Source organism: Lagenorhynchus albirostris, chromosome 9, assembly GCF_949774975.1.
Source record: "Lagenorhynchus albirostris chromosome 9, mLagAlb1.1, whole genome shotgun sequence".
NCBI lineage: Eukaryota > Metazoa > Chordata > Mammalia > Artiodactyla > Delphinidae > Lagenorhynchus > Lagenorhynchus albirostris.
In genome coordinates, this window is record NC_083103.1 from 40,476,367 (window position 1) to 40,496,450 (window position 20,084).

At 44.5% G+C, this 20,084-nt stretch overlaps 1 protein-coding gene across 1 annotated transcript in view; it reads right to left on the bottom strand.

Moving 5' to 3' along the window:
* Positions 1-19,303, bottom strand: part of INSC (INSC spindle orientation adaptor protein) — a 125,253-nt gene extending 105,950 nt beyond the window's left edge. The window contains exon 1 of the mRNA XM_060157779.1: positions 19,230-19,303. The gene's annotated coding sequence lies outside the window, so the exon portion shown is untranslated. The remainder of the gene's footprint in view (positions 1-19,229) is intronic.
* Between the last annotated feature and the right edge of the window lie 781 nt (positions 19,304-20,084).

Sequence of the window (20,084 nt, forward strand, 5' to 3'; positions counted from 1 at the left end):
GCATTATAGAGGTAAAGAGATGCACTACGTAAAAATAAAAAGTTCAGCCCATCAAGAAGATATAATAATGATGTACATAATCACAATAATACAGATATACAAAGTAAAAACTGATAAAATTTCAAGGAGAAGTGAACGAGTTCAGAATCACAGATGGAGATTCCAACACAATTCTGTCATTGATTGACAGCTCAAGCCAAAAAATATCAGTAAAGATACAGAAGATTTGAATGTCACAATTAAGTTAGAGTTAATGTTTATGAATAGAACACTGCATTCAACTTATCAGGAATACACATTCTTTTCAAGGATTCATGAGTCATGATTTTTTTTTAATGACTAGTGACTGGATCTTAAAGCAAGTTTCAGCAATTTTCAAATGACTGGTATCCTACAGATTGTAATCTCTGCCCCAATATGAAGACCTCCATATGTTTGGATATTTTAAGCACACAAATCATAGGTCAAAGGAGAAATTATAACAGAAATTAGAAAATAAACATGAATGCTTATGAAAACACACATATAAAAATCATATAGTATAGGGGCTTCCCTGGTGGCGCAGTGGTTAAGAATCCACCTGCCAATGCAGGGGACACGGGTTCAACCCCTGGTACAGGAAGATCCCACGTGCCATTGAGCAACTAAGCCCATGCACCACAACTACTGAGCCTGCACTCTAGAGCCCGCAAGCCACAACTACTGAGCCCACATGCCACAACTACTGAAGCCCATGCACGTAGCGCTCATGCTCTGCAACAACAGAAGCCACCGCAATGAGAAGCCAATGCACAGCAACAAAGAGTAGCCCCCGTTCAACCACAACTAGAGAAAGCCAATGCACAGCAATGAAGGTCCAATGCAGCCAAAAATAAATACATTTTTTAAAGTACTAAAAAATTAAAAAAAAACAAATCATATAGTATACTGATAAGTAAAATTAAGAGCAAAAATTGCATGCTTAAATTAGAAAATATGAAAATTGGAAGAATTCTAACTTCTAACAACATGAGAGATTTTTAAAAGAAGAGAATAATTTCAAAGAAAGTAGCAAGAGAAAAATAGTTAAGATAGAAGCAAACATTAAACAAAACACAACAAAAACATAAAACAAAACATAAACACAAATGAAATGACCAATAGAGTTAGTTTTCGAAAACAAATAAAATAGATGAACTACTGGTAAGATCAGAAAAAAATCAGAAAAAAGAAAGGAAACACGAATAATCAATATTAGCAATAAAAGCGAGTCTATTACTACAAATGCAGCAGAAATAAAAGAATATGATGGATAATATTATATGGACAAGAATATTCTGCAATCTCACTGAAATCATAAATAAACTAGATAAATTCCTATAAAAATACAATTTACCAAAAATGACCGAGAAGAAATAGATCTATAACTACTGAATAAATTAATCAATAGTTAAAACCCTTCCCTTAAGGAAACCACCAGGCACAGAGAAGTTCACAGATGAGTTTCTATCATTCAAAGGAAAGATAACTCTTCCTTTGTCAAGATCTTCCAGAGAATAAGAATAAAAGAAAACATACTTCATTTTATAAGACTGACATAATTTTGATACTGAAACTAAAGAACACAAGATAGGAAATCTTTAGGACAACCTCATGTATAGACATAGACAAAAATATAATAAATAAAATATTAGTAAACAGAATCCAGCTATATATATAAAAAGAATAATAAATCATGGCCAAGTTGGGTTTAGCCTAAAAATACATGGCTGCTTTAACATTAGAAAATAGATTAATGAAACTCACTACATTAATAGGTAAAAGAAGAAAAACCTTATGACTACTAAATAGATGGAGAAGAATAATTTTATAAAATTCAACAGCCGTTCATAACAAAACCTTTAGAAAACCAGGAGTAAAAGAGACCTTCTTTAAACTAATTAAAGGGCATCTATTGAGAAAAAAAATATACAGGAACAACGTATTTAATGTTGAAAGCATTTCCTGTGAGATCAGAAACAAAATTAAAATGCCACCTCCCACTAACTTCTATTCATTATTGTATTAAAATCTTAGCTAGTGTAGAAAAAAAGAAAATGTATAAGAATGGAAAGAAACAAAACTGTCATTATTCACAGTTGATATGATTTTCCACAGGGCTTCCGCAACAGCACACAGCCAAGGGGGTGAGTGGAGGCTGAAGTTGGCCTCTGCTGTGACCACTCAGCCACACACCATACACAGGGCTGGGTCCACCAGACACAGACCTGCAGTTCACATGGCAAACCAAGTCTCCATGGGTCTATGTCTTCCCAGACATGGTATCTTTCCCAAATTCCTATAAAAATGTACCATGAACTAGCAAGTTACCCTCATTACCAATGTGGAAACACCAAAAGTATCTACGAAGAAATTATTTTAATTCATGAAAAGGCTTAGAAAGGTGGCTAAAAATATATATACAAAAGTCAAGTATAGTCCTAGACACCAGCACAAAACTAAAATGAAATTTAGAAGAGAGGGCATTAACAAAAGCAACAAAGATATATAAGGTATACAAAAATTAATCTTAAAATGTGCAAGTCCCTTATTGAGAAAATGATAAAATATTGTTAAAAGATATTAAAGAAGGACAAAACAAATGAAGAGGTATTTCATGTATATAGACAGGAAAATGTCAATTCGCCATAAATTGACCTATAGATTCCATGCAATCCCAATCAAATCCCCACAAGATTCTTTCCTAGCACTTGATGAGTAAACCCAAGATTACTCCTGAAAAAATAAAGAAATTGGGAGGATTTTCCTGCCAGATAGTAAGATTTATTTTCAAACAGTAAATACAATGTGATATTGACCCTGGAATAAACTTAGAGAATTGAATAGCAAGCCCCAAAATAGACCAAAGCAAGTGTGGAAACTTGATTAATGAGAGAGGAGGAGGAAACAGGAGAGACAGAGTGAAAGCATGTATGTACACCCCAAAGCATAAGCAGAAAGTGAATTGGGAGGGGTTGGGGGTGATTCCCACTGTTGCTCCTGCCTGGTACATGAAGGGAGAGCTCCTTCTTGCCCACACTTATTGCCCCTGAGCCTCCCTCTTGCCCCAGAGCAAAGACTGAGCTGGTTTGGGCAAGAGAGAAACAGCTAAGAGGGTTGCTCTCAGAACCCCCTTCTACAGACAGAAAAGCCCAGCCCATCTCCAGGACAAGCATATGAGAAATCTTCTGAAAATGAGAAATGGAAGGTTAATTAAGAAGACCTGGTATATGATCCTTTTAATGTGCTGTTAAATTCAGTTTGAATAATCAAGTGGGATTTATCCTGAGATGCAAGGAGGGTTCAACATACACATATCCATAAATATAATATACCACATTAATAGAAAAAAGGATAAAAACCATATGTTCCTCTCAATAGATGCAGAAGAAGCATTTGACAAAATCTGACACCCTCTCATGAGAAAAGCTCTCAACAAATTGAGTACAGAAGGTACATACATCAACATAATAAAGGCCAGATATGACAAACTCACAGTTAACATCATATTCAATGGGGAAAGTTTGAAAGCTTTTCTTCTAAGATCAAGAACAAGACAAGGGTGCCCACTGTCACCACTCCTATTCAACGTGGTACTAAAAGTCCTAGCCAGAACAATTAAGCATAACAATTAAGCATAACAATTAACAATAAAAGACATTCAAATCAGAAAGGAGAAGTGAAACTGTCTCTGTTTGCAGATGACATAATCTTACATATAGAAAACCCTGAAGACTCCACCAAAAAGGTGTTAGAACTAATAAATGAATTCAGTAATTTTTTTTTCTTTCAGGATACAAAATCAATATGCAAAACTCAGTTGCATTTTTATACACTAACTACAGACTATTTGAAAAATAAAGAAAACTATCCCATTTACAATAGCATCAAAAAAATAAATTACTTAGGAATAAATTTAGCCAAAGAAGTGAAATATCTGTACACTGACAACTATAAGACATGGATGAAAGAAACTAAAGAAGACACAAATAAATGGAAGGATAACCCATGTTCATGGAGGAGAAGAATTAATATTGTTAAAATGTTCATACTACCCAAAGCTGTCTACAGACTCAGTGTAATCCCCATCAAAAATCTAATGGCAAAAAAAAAAAAAAAAAAATCTAATGGCATTTTTAACAGAAATTAAAAAAAAAAAATCCTAACATTCATATAACACTTCAAAAGACCCCAAATAGCCAAAGCAATATTGAGAAAGAACAAAGCTGGAAGCATCACCTTTCAGATTTCCAACTATACTACAAAGCTATAGCATCAAAACCATATGGGACTAGCATAAAAACAGACACATAGATCAATGGAAAAGCATCAAGAACCCAGAAATAAACCCCTGCATATATGGTCAACTAATATTTGACAAGGAAGCCAAGAATACTCAAAGGGGAAAAGAGAGTTTCTTCAATAAATGGTACTGGGAAAACTGGATGTTCATATGCAAGAGAATGAAATTGGACCCCTACCTTTTACCACTCACAAAAATTAACTCAAAATGAATTAAAAATTTAAATGTCAGTCCTAAAACTCTAAACCTCTTAGGATAAAAGTCCCTTGACGCTGGTCTTGGCAATGACTTTTTGGATCTGACACCAAAAGCAACAGAAGTAAAAATAAACAAGTGGGACTATATCAAACAAAACATTTCTGAATAGCAAAAGAAACAATCAACAAAGTGAAAGGCAACCTACAGGAAGCTGGGAAAAATATTTGCAAACCATTTAACCGCTAAGGGGTTAATATCCAAAATATATAAGAAGCTCATACAACTCAATAACAAAACAAAACAAAAAACTAATTGAAAAAATGGTCAGAGGGCTTGAATAGACATTTTTCAAAAGAAGACATACAAATGACCAACAAGTACATGAAAGGTATTTAACGCCAATCATCAGGAAATGCAAATCAAAATCACAATGAGATATCACCTCATACCTGTTAGAATGGTTATTATCAAAAAGACAAGATACAAGCGCTGGTGAGGATGTGGAGAAAAGGGAACCACTGTGCATTATTAGTGGAAATGTAAATTGGTGCAGCCACTATGGAAAACAGTATGAAGTTTTCTCAAAAAAATTCAAAATAGAACTACCATGTGATCCAGCAATTCCACTTCTAGGTATGTCTGAAGGAGATGAAATCACTATCTCCAAGAGATATCTGCACCCCTATACTCCTTGCAGCGTTATTCGCCATAGCTAAGACATGGAAACAACCCAAGTGTCCTTCAATGAATGAATGGATAAAGAAAGAAAGAAAAAGAAAAGAAAAGAAAAAAATATATATATACACATATACATCACAATGTGATACTATTCAGCCATTAAAAAAAGAAGGAAATCCTGCCACTTGTGACAACATAGATAGCCCCTGAGAGCATTATGCAAAGTGTCATATAGAGAAAGACAAACACTGTATAACCTCATTTATATGTAGAATCTAAAAAAGCTGAACTATAGAAACAGAAAGTAGATTGGTCGTTGCCCGGGGCTGAGGGTTGGGGCATATGGGGAGATACTGATTGAAGGGTACAAATTTTCAGTTATAAGATGAATAATTTCTGGAGAGTTAATGTATACATGGTGACTATAGTTTACAATACTGTATTGTATATTTGAAAGTTGCTAAGAAAGTATTGAATAGATGTTCAAAGTTTTCACCACATGAATAAAAAGGTAAACGTGTGGTGATAGATGCATAACTAACCCTACTGTGGTAATCACTTCACAATAAATATGTATATCAACTGATCACATTATACACCTTAAACTTATACAATGCTATATGTCAATTACAGCTCAATAAAGCTGGGAGAAAAAGGAAAAAAAAAAAAGAAAGACCTGGGCTTTGCCGGATACCCACCACCCTGCTAAAATAGTCTATGGCAGACAAGAACACAGGATCATCAGTGAGAAAGTTGCTGCAGAGGGCCTGCTTTTTGCCCTGACCTGCGTTTGCATAAGCAGGCAGAGCGGCCAGCACAGCCCCTCACTACTGTGCCTGGGTTGGGTGGGCTGCCCCAGGCTAAGAACACTTCAGCCTACGTGGTACAGATATGCGGGGGCAGATGCTGTCATCCTGATACTTGTGCCGCCTGATGAACACTACAACCCCCATCCCACGCAGTCTTTAGAACTCTCCCTTTCCAAACCCAAAGGGTAGCACAAAAGAACGTAAGCCAACAGCCAAGAAACCTGCAGCCTCATCTCAGCTCTGCCAGCAACTAACTGTGAACTTCATCAAACTACTTAACCTCTCTGGGCCTCTTTTTTCAAATGTAAACTGGAAATAATATATCTTTGATTACCTGGCACAGTTGTTATAAAGACTGAAATACAACTAGAAGATTACACTGCTTTGTATCCCTATACAAGCTCATAAAAATAAGAGGGATTTTGTTAGTCGATATGGAAATAAGAGCTTCTTAAAAGAACCAAAGGTGGAATTTCAGGCAAAGTAAAAGAGACCTGGGCGAGGATAGAAATCTCAAAGTTAGGGTCTTAACCAAAATTCCTGTTAGTATTATGTAAGCAAGAAACCTGGAATATTACAGGACAGGTCCTCCGGAACCCTCTTTTCCAACCCTGTGGTTCATGAAAAGGAAACTGAGGTTCAAAGAGGGCAAAAGACTTGCCCGAGTCACAGAGTAAATTTGTAGCTGAACCCAGACTAGAATCCAAGTGCCTTCTTCCCTTCCTCTCAGGTTCTGTTCAAAACCTGGCCTAGTCCGCAATGCTACCTTCGAGAGGGTGATGACCCCACACCTGAAGAAAACCCCACTGCCTCCCCCAGGACATTCACGGAGGGACACCAAACTTAGGACGCTTATTTTCCTGGGTCTACAGGTTCAGTGTGCTCATGCATATAACTCACTCCGCTCTGGAAATCCCTCTGCCAGCGCCACAGTGCAAGACAAACAGTTTGTGTTGACCAAGAGCTTAAGAACCAATTACTCATCCAGCACAGATGCAGGGGTCTGGGCTGGCAGGAGCTACAGCTTGAATTCCTCTGACTTTTCAGGAAACTGTCTCTAGCTCAGCCGCCCCCCACCCCGCCTAGGATCCTGAATGTGAGGATGGAAGCACATCAAAGGACAATTCCGTCTGAAATCCTGCTGTTACGTCATAGACTTCTGCATACTGTGGGGAAAGAACAGGACCTCTTCTTAAAACTGTGGCCTTCAGCTCCTTGGGACAGCAGGGTTGGGCTGAAAACCTGGGCTGAATAAAAGTGGGTTTGGTGAAATCCCTGGGGGCCCAGCCGCAGGCCAGACCAAGCACTGCTCTTTCACCCTAAACATGCATCCCAGGTGCCCAGCTAGCGACTGTGAAACCCCCTGTGGTCTGCTCTCTCAAGCTGGGCAGGGCCTCTCTCTCTTGCAGTGGCCTCAGGCCCAGGACACCCAGCCCCTCTCCACACCTGTCACCTCTCCCTCTTGGCAGGCACCCTTGTGACAGCAGCCCCCACACTCTCTCACATCCATGGTCCCTTTGTCAAGGGCTGTGAGTATAACTGAGGTAGAGATGGTCGCAGGCCAGACCACATGAGTGCGTGAGGGAGATCCAGAGCCAGGCTCTCCCCTACTCACAGGCAGCTCCTATCCCACATCTGAGACCAGGCTAACATCAGCCTTGGTCCAGGTCAAGAGAGCATCTTCTCTGTATCAGGCTGATAGAGAAGTTCAGGCTCTGTATCAGATGATAGAGAAGTTGATGAATAAAACAATTTCCTTTTTCTTAGAATTTCCTCTTCCACTGAAAGATATATATATATAAATGTGTAATTAAATAAGACATAGTAATTCCTCCAAGATGAGTTCAAATAAGATGCTTGACCTTTCTCTGCCACACGTGCTCTACATGGCCTTGGACAATTTATGCCCCTTTTCTGGGCTTCCAATTTCTCATCTGTGAGAGGAGAGGGCTGGATTAGACAAGCTCTCCTCTGAACCTAATGTTCCTACAATCCAAGGACCCCCTTCCCAGAAGCTTCTAAAATAGCCATTTGTGGCCAGAGATGAGACCCAAACTCTTTTCTCCAGCTTGCTCTGCCCTAGAACCCAGGCTGCTCTGTGTTCTTTGCTGAAAGACAGCTTTGAGTTACAGGAGACATCTGGGGTTTGTCCCAGTGATGACCACTCACATTACCTGCTGCTTCTGTCGGCCATTATAGCCCCTACATCACTGTATCCCTGCCCGCTGTGCATCTGGGGCCATCCAGCGTTCCCCCCAACCTCAGGGTCCTTGATGGTCATGAGGCCAAGCAGGCTCACGCGAGGCAATTGTCTTCTTGCTGGCTGCCCAGCCCCCAGCCTATTCTAATATTAGTTTCAGCTGCTTAAAACACAGCTCTCATTGTGACATGTCGCTGAAAATCTATTATGTCTCCCCAGTGTCCCTCAACTCAGGTCTGAAATCCTTAGCCTGGCACTCATGACTCTCCAGACCCTGTTTCCAGCCTACCCTGCCTCTTTGGGCCTTACCAAGCTGTCCTCCCCGACATGTCCCTTATGTTCACGCTTCAAGGCAAGTTCCCTGTTATTCTTCAGGACTGACTTGCTGTCCCCACACATCAAGATTCAGCTTAAACGTGGCCTCCCCCTAGAAGCTTACTCCGAACCCCCAGACCACAGGGCACCCAGAATCCTGAAGTGCTGACTGCTCTCCCCCCACCCCCATCTTCACATAGCTTGCCCTTTCACTGCCTCCTGGCCTCTGTTTAAATATCTGCATATCAGAGAGAACCTCTTGACCTGGTATACATGTACAAGTCCCCTCCTACCCTTGGAACCCCTTTACCATACTTTATATTTCTCCACAGCACTCATCACCACTTTGCATATATCAACCTGTTTACTATCTTCCCACATCAGAAAGCAATTCTGCTCGGGCATGTGTTTTGCTCACTGCTATATCTTCAGTGCCTAGAACAATGCCTGGCACAGAGTAGGTGTTAAGTAGATCGTTGTTGAATGAATGAGTGAGAGAGGGAATGAGTGAATGAGTCTGTAACTTAGATCCTGGGCATCTTCGGGCACTTTTCCAAGATGCTCTTATCTGATGTGGCTGCCATTGTCCTATGTCTGCTCAGCCCCAACCCTGTCTGATGTCACGGCAGATGGACAGCGCACATTCTGTGGGGCTCTTTGTAAATGACAAACCTCAGAGAACTGAAAGAGCAGTTTCTGGAGGGGCGGGGCCAGGGTTAGTCTACTGCCTGGTTTCTAAATGCTGCATTTTAAATCCCACTGTCCCGCCCTCCCCCCAGCCTCTCTGCAAATTCCACAGGGTTAAAAGGGCAATCCTGGTAGAAAACGAAGAAGAAAAAAAAGTGTCCTCTTCTCCATGGTGGGGCTCATGGGGAGCTGTTGTCTCTCTTTCCCTTTCAAGCCTGAGCCCCAAGTATCTCTGCAGAGCCCAGCTATCTGATCAAGGAGCTTAATTCCTAAGCTCTCATCACCATTGAAAGAGGGGAAGGGACACTAGAAAAGCAGGAGGTAAAATAAGAGGAGCAGTTGGTGTGGTGGCATCTCCCTCTCTTCCTGATAACACCCTGCAAGCACACATGGCCTTCAACCAGTAAAGTGACACCTCCCCACCCTGATGTCTCCTCATCTGGGCTCCTGGGCTGTGAGGACCATATGAAAGAGGGATGAAGGAGAGGGCAGGGAGGGTGACTCATCAGCCTTGAGTCCTGCTACAGATCCAACATAAACTCTTGTTTGTGGATGGATACATGTGGTTGGGCGGGTAAGTGACTGAGTGAAGGCGAAATAGATATTGAACGAGTGAGTGAGGAATGCAGGAGTGAGTGAGCTGGAGTGACTACTGGCATCTTTGTAAGGAGAGCTCACTGGGCTTAGTAAGACCCTCTCTGAATTCTCTTTTAGGCCTATATCTAGTGCAGTCTCAGGGGTGGGGAGGAGGTTGGCAATTCCTGACCCATGGGAATCATGCAAGTAACTCTCAAGTTCCAAGGAGCCTTCATAAACGTTTGTTAAATCCTTCGTAGCAGCCAAGAAGCCAGGTCAAACCACCTGGAGGCCCCTCAGATCTCCTGTATCCTCTACAAACCAGAAAGGGGGGTACAGCTCAGGGATGCCGTGTGACTTAGCTATCTTCTCCAGAAGCTCCTTAGAATTGCCCAGGAATTAGCTGCCACCTATCACCAGTCCCCTCAAAGCTCTTGAACGACAGTCTAATTTGTTTGCCCAGAAGACGGTAAGATGTTTGGGGGGGCAGACGTGGTTGAGAGGTACCTCAAATGTAACATGTCCTAAAGTGAATTATCTTTCTCCCCAGATCTACTTCTCCCCTAGAATTTTTATTCTACTGAATGGTACCACCAGCTGGTTGCTCAGCTGATAAAACTTCATTCATTCATTCATCCATCCAACAAATATTTGTGACATGTGTCAGTAACATGCTAACTACGAGGATAAAGTAATGAGCAAAACTCATCATCAAATAGGAAAAGTAAACATTAATTATCATGAAAAATTGTAAATAAATGTAAAATCACAACTATGATAAAGGCTTGAAGGGGTACATGGTGTTGTAAAGCCCTGTAAAATGAGATTTGACCTAATCATGGAAGTGACAGCTGAGCTGAGAGCTGAGCTATAAGTAGGAATTCGGTAGGTGAAGACATGAAGGAAGAGTGTTCTAAGCAGAAGAACAGCAAATGCAAAGGCCTGTGGCCTTGCCAACTGACAAGCCCAAGGGACTGAGACAAGGCCAGGGGAGAGGGTGAAGAAAGAAGCTGGGTGAGACGGTGTAGGAGTGGAGGCAGGGGTCAGAAAAATTAGACTTTGTAGGCTCATTAAAGAGGTTGATCTTTAGCTTAAGATCAATAGGAAGCAACTGAAGTATTTTTAAGGAGGGAAATGACATGAGTTGTGTTTTTGTTTTTTTTTTAAAAAAAGCTTTTTTTAGGGCTTCCCTGGTGGCGCAGTGGTAGAGAGTCCACCTGCCGATGCAGGGGACGTGGGTTCGTGCCCTGGTCCGGGAAGATCCCACATGCTGTGGAGCGGCTGGGCCCGTGAGCTATGGCCGCTGAGCCGCGTCCGGAGCCTGTGCTCCGCAGCGGGAGAGGCCACAGCAGTGAGAGGCCCGCGTACTGCAAAAAATAATAATAAATAAATAAATAATAAATTTACAAAAAAGCTTCCTTTAAAAAATTAATTTATTTTATTTTATTTACTTTTGGCTGTGTTGGGTCTTTGTTGCTGCACTTGGGCTTTCTCTAGCTGTGGCGAGCGGGGGCTACTCTTCGTTGAGGTGCCCAGGTTTCTCATTGTGGTGGCTTCTCTTGTTGCAGAGCCCGGGCTCTAGGTGAGCAGGCTTCAGTAGTTGTGGCACACAGGCTCAGTAGTTGTGGCTCACGGGCTCTAGAGTGCAGACTCAGTAGTTGTGGCACACGGGATTAGCTGCTCTGTGGCATGTGGGATCTTCCCAGACCGGGGCTCAAACCCATGTCCCCTGCATTGGCAGGTGGATTCTTCACCACTATACCACCAGGGAAGCCCCTGAGTTGTGTTTTAAAATACATTTGGCTGCTGTGTGACAACAAATTGGAGGGAGTATAAGTAGACCAGTTAGGAAGTTCTCACAGTAGTCCGGTAAGATGAAAATGGTGCCTTGAACTAGAGTGAGACTGGTGGAGACAGAGAGAAGTGACAGATTGGGGAGAGATTTTCAAGACAACATCAACAGACTTGGTGGTGAATTGTATATGAGCTTTGAGAGAGAAAGGTGTTGAAGATGATTGCCAGCTCTCTCTGACTTGTGCAGCTGTATAGATGAAGGAGCCATTCAATGAGATCTGAAATGCCTGGAGAGGACCACATATGAATAGGACCCTGCCAAGCAAGAATGCAGAAATTCCGTTTTGGACACACTCAGCTTGACAGGCCTTGGAGATGTCTATCTCCCTCCTTCGTCTCCCTCACCTTCTGCATTCAACCAGCTACCTGATTCTACTTCCTCTCTTGCCTGTCTTATTTCAGGTCCTTGTAATTATTTCCTAGATAATTGAAAGAATCTCCAGGCTCTCTCTCCTTCCAATCCATCCATTCCACACTGTAGGTCTTTCTAAATATCGCCTCCTCAAACAGTCCCTCCCTCACCACCCATCTAAGCCACCCTATCCCCTCACTCTCTGTCTCAATCACTTGAGTTCTTCTTTCTAAAAACCTATAATAATTTGTTTTATTTTTTTATTATAGAAATAAATATGGACATATAAGTATATACACTAGCTCTGTTTGCTAAGAGGGCATAAATGCAATGACACGCCAGTAACAGGGAGCACATGTAGCCCCAGGTCTTGGTTTCTAATACCATTCTCCACTAAAAGGATCCAGGTCTCCTTGGAGAAATGACTAATTCCAGGGCTGGGGCAAGGAAAGAACAAAATGAGCCTGGAACATCTTGCTAAAGCAACAGTAACCAAATGCTCAGAGAATCATGGGGAAAAGTCAAAAGAAACAAGAGCCAGACTGAGAACCTCCCACTGATCAAATCTTGTACATTTTGAACATCAAAATAAAATATACAAATTGATTAAACCCATTGAATAAATTAAGTAAGAATTTATGAGTTCATAGTAATGAAGGAAGGGAAGAAGGGAGGGAGGGAGGGAGGAGAGAGATAAAGAGAAAGACAGAAAGAAAGGGAGAAGGGAGAGATCTTTCCTACAGAAAAATGCCAACTAATAAATATAGAAGCAATGATGGATTCAAAAGTATCAATGATGATAAAATTAGTGATTAAACGTTTGATGAGGAATAGGATGTTTACAAAACCTCGAAGTATCTCTCCACAAATTACTTATTGATTACTAAGGGAAAAACAGTAATTTCACAGGAGAAACTGGTGAACATTACCTCAAGCAAGTGACAAAAGCTTCCATCACCAGCACTGGGACAGTCCCCACAGCCTGTGCTCGCTGGTATGCTAACCTCACTTCATGCTACTACTGCCCAACATGCATAGCTTGGATCCAGTCATGTAGAACCATCAGATAAACCCAAATGGAGGGGGATATTCAACATAATAACTGGCCTATACCATTCAAAACACAAAGGTCAAGAAAGATAAAGCAGAGGAATTGCTCTGGATTAAAGAAGACCCAGGAGACATGATAACAAAATGCCATCTGTGGGTTGGACCCTGAATGGGGCGAGGGAGACAGGAGAGCTATAGAGACATTATTGGGACAGAATTGTACTGTAGTAAGAGTATATCTTTTTTTTAAGGAAATACACACTTAAGTATTTACGGGCAAAGAGGCACCATGTCTCCGATTTACTCTTAAATTGATCAGAAATATGAATATTTTATATGTATTCATATACATGTATGTATTCATATATACATATACATGATAAAACATAAATATATAATTATAATAAAGTATAAATTATACAGATAATTGAAGTATACATAAATAAAAAATAATGTATTTTTTATATTGTTGGAGAGAGAAAGAATGAATAAAAATGAAGTAAATGCAGTGTCTTGTAATCAATTAAGTGATACAGATAAAGAAGGATTTCTTTTATCAGTCTTGCAAATTTTCATTAATTTGATATGATATCAAAATTAAAGGTGACATAAAATTGTTTGTTTTTATGTTTGCTGAATGAATAAGTGAGCCCATATCCAACCATGACCCTCCGCTGCTTAAAATACCTCAGGGGCTGCCCACAACTGTCATGATAAAAATCAAAACACCTCAGCACAGCCATCAAGGCCTGACGCCCGTCGACAGTCCTTTGTAAAGTCTCCCATCTCTCTCTCATCACTACTGACCAAACCCTCGCTGCCTCAAGTCCCCCAGGCTTACCACACGAGGCAACATTTCTGTGCCTTAGCATGTGCTGGCTTCTCGGCCTAGAAAGCCCTCCTCTTATCCTCCCGGAATCTTCCTGTTATCTTTCCAGATCCAGACCAGGAATTTTCACCTCTGGTAAGGCCTCCCTGATTGCCCCAGTTGGGGGTGACACTTCCTCTTCTGATACACTAATACCTGCCATGATCATGGCCCACAGACAGGCTTGTCACTGTTTGCTCACAATCCTGTCTTGCCTTGAGGACTGTGATATTCCCGACACCTGTATGCCCAGTGCTCTGCACGGGCCCTAGCACATGACAGGATCTCAGTTAATACTGCAGCATGGATACATGAATAATAGTGACTAAACTTTCTGCATCCTCCAAGAGAGCTCCCTGACTTCAGTCTCTTTCACGATCCTCAAAAAATACAGAAGAATAAGGGAAATTAGTTCTTCTAATTTTATGCATGAGGAAAGTGAGGCCCAGAGAGGGTAAGAGAAAACAATGTACCCAGAGGCTGAGCTAGGGCTGGAATCCAGATCTCTTGCCATCAGCCCAGTGTTCTTTCCCAGAAGGTAGGTGGGACAAGAAGGAAGAATACGTCATTTACAGTTGACCTGTTCTGTGCTGGACACTACACTTCAATAAACTTTCCAGTTCTAGCATCACCACTGCGTCATAAGGAATGCCTTTTTACAGACGTGGAAACAGGCTCCGAGCCAGATCTGTCTGATGGCAAAGCCCGTGCTCTTTTCTCTGCACATGGACAGTATATGCAGCCCACCTCTGACCCTCTATCAGAGGCAACAATATGGCCTGAGTCAATCGTTCTGTCCCTCGACCATGTCTTTTAAACCAGCACCACACACAGACCCACAAGGCAGCCCACACGCCTAGACGACAGGCTGCATTTCACATGGTTTCCAAACCCAGGATATTTGGTTTGTAAGACAAAACCTCCATTTCTCCAGCAGAAAGTGAACACTACACACAATTACCCAGCCAAATTGCTGACGCTTAGACACTGCCTCACGCCGAACAGGGTCTGGTCTGCCCAGAGACATCCTCAGAGGATCCAGGACTCCCCCAGAGCTTGGCACTGAGGGCACCATGTAGCAGGAAGAGGGGGGACTGGGCTGGCGGGATCACAGTGTCTGGGTGTAGGCTCGGTCCCCAGAGATTGCTCCAGGGAAGAAGTGAAGTCACAGAAGCGCACCCCAAGGGAGTGGTTGGCAGGGAGGGGGCGGGGTTGGCAGGGGTATCCCTGCCCAGCCTGGGAGGCCTTCCCCACCCCACCCCTGCTTCCCACAGGGCAGCCGTCTCCATCTGAGGCTGGAAAGGCCAGTGACGCTGATGATATTCAGGTCCTAGAACCAGAGAAGGCAAAGCCCTCAGCTCTTCCCCAGCTGGCCCAAAGGCCTGGACTTCCCTGCTTTCAGGGCCTTTGAACTGGGGAGTGGTCAGTGGACCACAGACCACAGTCTTCACCACAGACTCCAGCGTCAGACAGACCTGGGGTGAAATTGTTGCTGGCTCTGACCTTGGGCTAATCATTTAACCTTGCTGTGCTTCAGTTTCCCTATCTTTAAAATAGCAGCACCTGTCTCCCAGCATTTTTCCAGAGGTTTCCTGAAACAAAAGATGCAAAGAACCTAACAAGGGGGTTGGCCCTTAGCAGACACTAAAAAATGTGAGTAAGCGTGAGTACGCCTTCCCCCACAGAAGTTCTGCCTGCCTCACCCAGTGCTCTCTTGCTGGATTTGAAACCTGTTTTCACCTGGTTGAGCTTAAAGTCCAGGGAACACCCAGAATCCTCAGCAGAGATGCAGTCAATCAAGTCTTAGTCTTACCTTTTTTTTTGAGGTGGCATTTGCCTGGGAAGGTACAAACCCGTCACCCGCACCGACCCACCAGCACACCGCCCAGTGCCAGGCATCTCCTGAGGCCTCAGGCCAATGATTCCTCCTCCCCTTTGTAACCAAGTGCTTCTGGGAGGATTAATCTTGAACATGGGAAACAGCTGCCAGCATCGGGTGACTTAATGCATACTGAGAAGCAAGATCTCAACACAGTGCCTGAAAGCCCACCACGAGAGTCCTTGTAAGTAATCTTTAGTGCTAAGCGTTGCCCCCCACTCCTCCCCTTTCCAAATACTAATAGCCTTGGGCAGGTTAAAAGAATCAGTCTTAGAGTAAATTAGTTAGGGGTCTCGCCAACTTTGCAGTGTGGCTAGAGCCCTGTCCTGCGTTCAGATGACCCTGGTGACACACATCTCTTGCAGATAAGAGGTGACAAATGACTTTCTGACCACATGGCAGACTTGAGAGCCCCTCATGGGGACAAGGAAAAACTGAGCACTAGCCTATGGCCTCACAGATCCAGGGGAGGGGGCAGAAGGGCCCTTCGCGTGTGCCCATGCTCTTCATCCTGAGCTCCGGCTCCAAAGGACCATGTGGTCCACGTGGTCTGCTCTGAGGGAGGCAGAGCTTAGGTCCAAGAGACACAGACCTCTCAGCAGAGCCCTGAGCCTAGGCGGGGTCACATGAGGAAGGGGTGGCCATAGGGCCAGGGCCAGGCATAGGGCAGGGGTCAAACTCCTTCGGGCACCCAGACACTCATGCTTTTGAGACAGGGAGAAGCTGGCAGTTGAAGCAGTCAGAGGAGGGGACATTTATCAATGGCCCAATTCATTCACAACAATCCCCATTGTCTGAGCCAGCACAGAGATGGGCATTTTCTCCCAGAGCTGCTGGGAAGAAAAGCCCCAAGACATGGTCACAAATCAGAGCCCCAAAATACAGAAGCCAAAATTGAGACATATGGTTTGAAAACCAGATGAAATATTTGAAATTGGAGATGTCCCCCCAAAATTCCATGCAACGTGGTTCTCATCCTCAGAGACCAATAGAATGCTTAATTGCTGATTGTTCATTTATTTATTCTGATCTCTCTCTACGAAGGATGTAGGAGTTTACAGCTAAAGATGGGTATAATATAAAGTTATTAAAGCAGAAATTAAAATTCAAAGCCATGTTTCCAATGAACACGTTTACTAGGATGAAGCAATATGATGAACTAAGAGCTTCCTGGCAGCCAGAGTAAGAAGGTAAACACACAGGTGATGTCATGAACTCAGCAGTCACACAGACCTGTAGAAATCCCTTGAGCACTCTAAGCTTCAATTTCCTTGTCAGAGGAAAAAAAAAAATGGGACTATTAACCTAATAAGGTTGCTGTGAAAAGTAAATGAAATAAAGCATGTATTATAGATTCAATAAATAGTGGTTGTTATTATTACCATTTTGGGGGTTGTCTGATTTCTCTTCTTTAAATTGGAACTATGTGACCTTAATAGGGTTGCCTTGATGCTCTATGAGTCCTAATTGTTGCTCTGAAATTCTGATTGGTAGGTATATGTATTTGATGAACTAAAACTGGGGAACCAGCCTGGGATTCACAGTGGGTACCTCATTTTCCAGAGTCTTTTCCTGAGTCTTAAGACGGCTGGGGGCCTCCACAGATAAGAAGGCTAGGGGAGGCACAGAGACTTCCTTCCCCACCACCTTCACTCTGTAAAAGGCTGCCCAGCTGACCACAGCCTGCCCTTATTTAACCATCCTCCCCCAAGGTCAGGTGGAGGACCAGGCCAGGGAAAGGTAGGTTCCAGCACCCCCTCAGGAAATGCATGAAGCCCATCTGCTCCCCTGCATACTGGAGGAGTTGGTGGGGTGAGAACTCAGACACTCCTTAGACCAAACCATAAACATTTAGAAAGAGAAAGTCAGTGTCATCGTTCTAACTTCCCAACCGAGGAAGCACATTTAGTGAGGACACCTCATTGAGACCTGTCCACAGGAGAATGTTCAGGATGGGAGAGGTCTAGAAGCCATAACAGCAGCAGCCAGCTAATATTTGGGGCACCTACTCTTCCGGGCACTGTTTCGTGTGTCCCCAGTCCCCAAGGGGAGGACGTCAGGGAGAACAAGATTCTATCAAAAAAAGAGATAACCACTGGAAAGGAGCAAAGCAAAGGCTCTCCCTTTCAGCCTCGCCTGCAGATGGGAGACTCAAAACAGGGTTGACTAAAACCAAAGAAGAGAAGAAATCAGCCCAGCTCAACTCACTTCTCCTGCCTGTCAGGTGACTGTCTGGGCCCAGCCCACGGAAGACTCACTGCTTTTCTGCTGCAGGGGGAATCCAGAGAATAAACTAGAGCGTGGAGCAAACTACAGGTGCTGAGCTCTGCCTCAGATCCCAGACTGGCCCTGCTTGCCTTGTCAGACGGTCCTTTTCACTTCTAAAAAGGCAAGACTACTCCAAGAGCAGCCTCAGTTCTAGATCAAATGGGACACTCTGAAGGCATTGTATCAACATCTGCCCTGACCCCCCAGCCAAAGCCCCTGGCTTACGGTATTTCCTACTAAAGCCAGTTTCTTAGACTTGTCCAAGGTGCCACGTGTAGGCTAAAGGGGACTGAAAAGGGGGCCTAAAAGGCTGAGAGTGGGTCAAGCCAGGGGTGCATGTTTGTGCATATGCGTTTTGCACACGGAGATACCTGTTGGATATGTGTCAATGTCCTCAGATGTACATACTGAAAGCAGGTGAGTGTTTACACGGCCCTCCTGAGATACAACATGCGCAAGACTGGTGTGGGTGGCGGGAAGGTGTGCACACATGAGCAGCTGTGAGTGTGTGGGTGTGGGTGCCCTGTGTTTGTGGGTGGGCATGGCTGAGTGGTCCTCCCACCTCCTCCTGCAGTGACAGTGGGGCTGTCTCCGCAACCCTGGCCAGTCAGCCAGGCTGGCTCAGACCCCCATTCAGTCCAGTGTTGGCGCTGAACTCCTGCCCCGATCAGAGTCCTGAGAAACCAAAGCCGAGTGACCCACAGAGAAGACATCCCAGCTGGGGACAAGTCGGGTCACCCTAGAAAGTCTGAGTTCAGATAACACTCCTTATCCCCAGCTTCTGTCTTCATCTGCTCACTCACACACATGCAGCCATCGACACACGACTCGCTCAGCCCCGGAGCCTGCCTACCACACTCACCAATGCACACCCAGCGTACAGACATAGGGCAGCAAGGGCCACGCAGACACACGTGCCACCTATGGGCGCACTCCAGGCCCACCTACACAGAAGTTCCCACACATACTGACACACTCACACCCTGGGACATATGCTAGAAAGTTCCCTCTGCTCACATACCAGCCCAGACACACGTCCTCCCACTGGCGCTCGCTCCCACTCACGAGCACTCACACTGATACACTTACACCTACTATCTAAATAGTCACAAGCATGCTCTGTCCCGGACCGGGCTGGGCACCGAATCCAGCCTGGGGAGCGCCGCCTACTTACTCCGAGCGAGTGAGAGCGCCTGTGCGCGGCTGCATGCAGCGGCCAGGCCAGCGGCGGCAGGCACAGCTGGGGCTGCAGAGGCTGCGAGCAAGTGACCTGCTCGGTGGCCCAGCCCGAGGGCCGCCGGCTGCCCGCGCCCCACCCCGCTCTGCCCCCGCCCGCCGCTCCCGCCCGCCGCCGCAGGACCTCCGGCAACAGTCCGCTCGCTGCCAAACCTCTGCCCCGCGTCAGCCACCGCTGCCTGCAGTCTCAGCCGGGCTGCGAGGCTCTTTTGGTGCCCCTGGCAGTGCAAACTTTGTGCTCTCGGCTGTGGGGAGCCCTGGAATGGGGACGCGGTCAGGTCTAATTAGAGACCTGGCTCGCACGGGGCCGGGCGGGAGTCACGGCGGGTAAGCACCCCGGACCCTCGGAGCCGTCCCGACCCTGGTGCCCACATGTGCCCCACATGCCAACATCTGGAGAGTAAAGGGAGTGCGTTGGAACTGAAACAAAACAAGGAGGGGTTTGGGTGCGGTTCACACGCTCTGCGGAGGGAGCGCTGAACTTTGAGCAGCCCCCAAACGCCTGGAATGCCACTTGGTTTATTGACCCTCAGGTGCTTCCCTTTGGAACCTAAGTCGCTCACATAAGATCGCTGACCTGCCAGAAAGGACAGAAGATGGTTGCAGACACTCGTTTTAACTTGGGTCACATCAAACTTCCGCTCTGCACTTAGTGTCAGATGGCTAAGTCTAGAGAAGAAGGCTGATTCCCACCCCAAAGCTCAGGAATGTCGCATTCCATCCAACCCCCTCCACCCTGCCGTGAATCATTCCCCACCAGGGGCCTGGAGTTCTTCTACCTACTCTGGGGCCA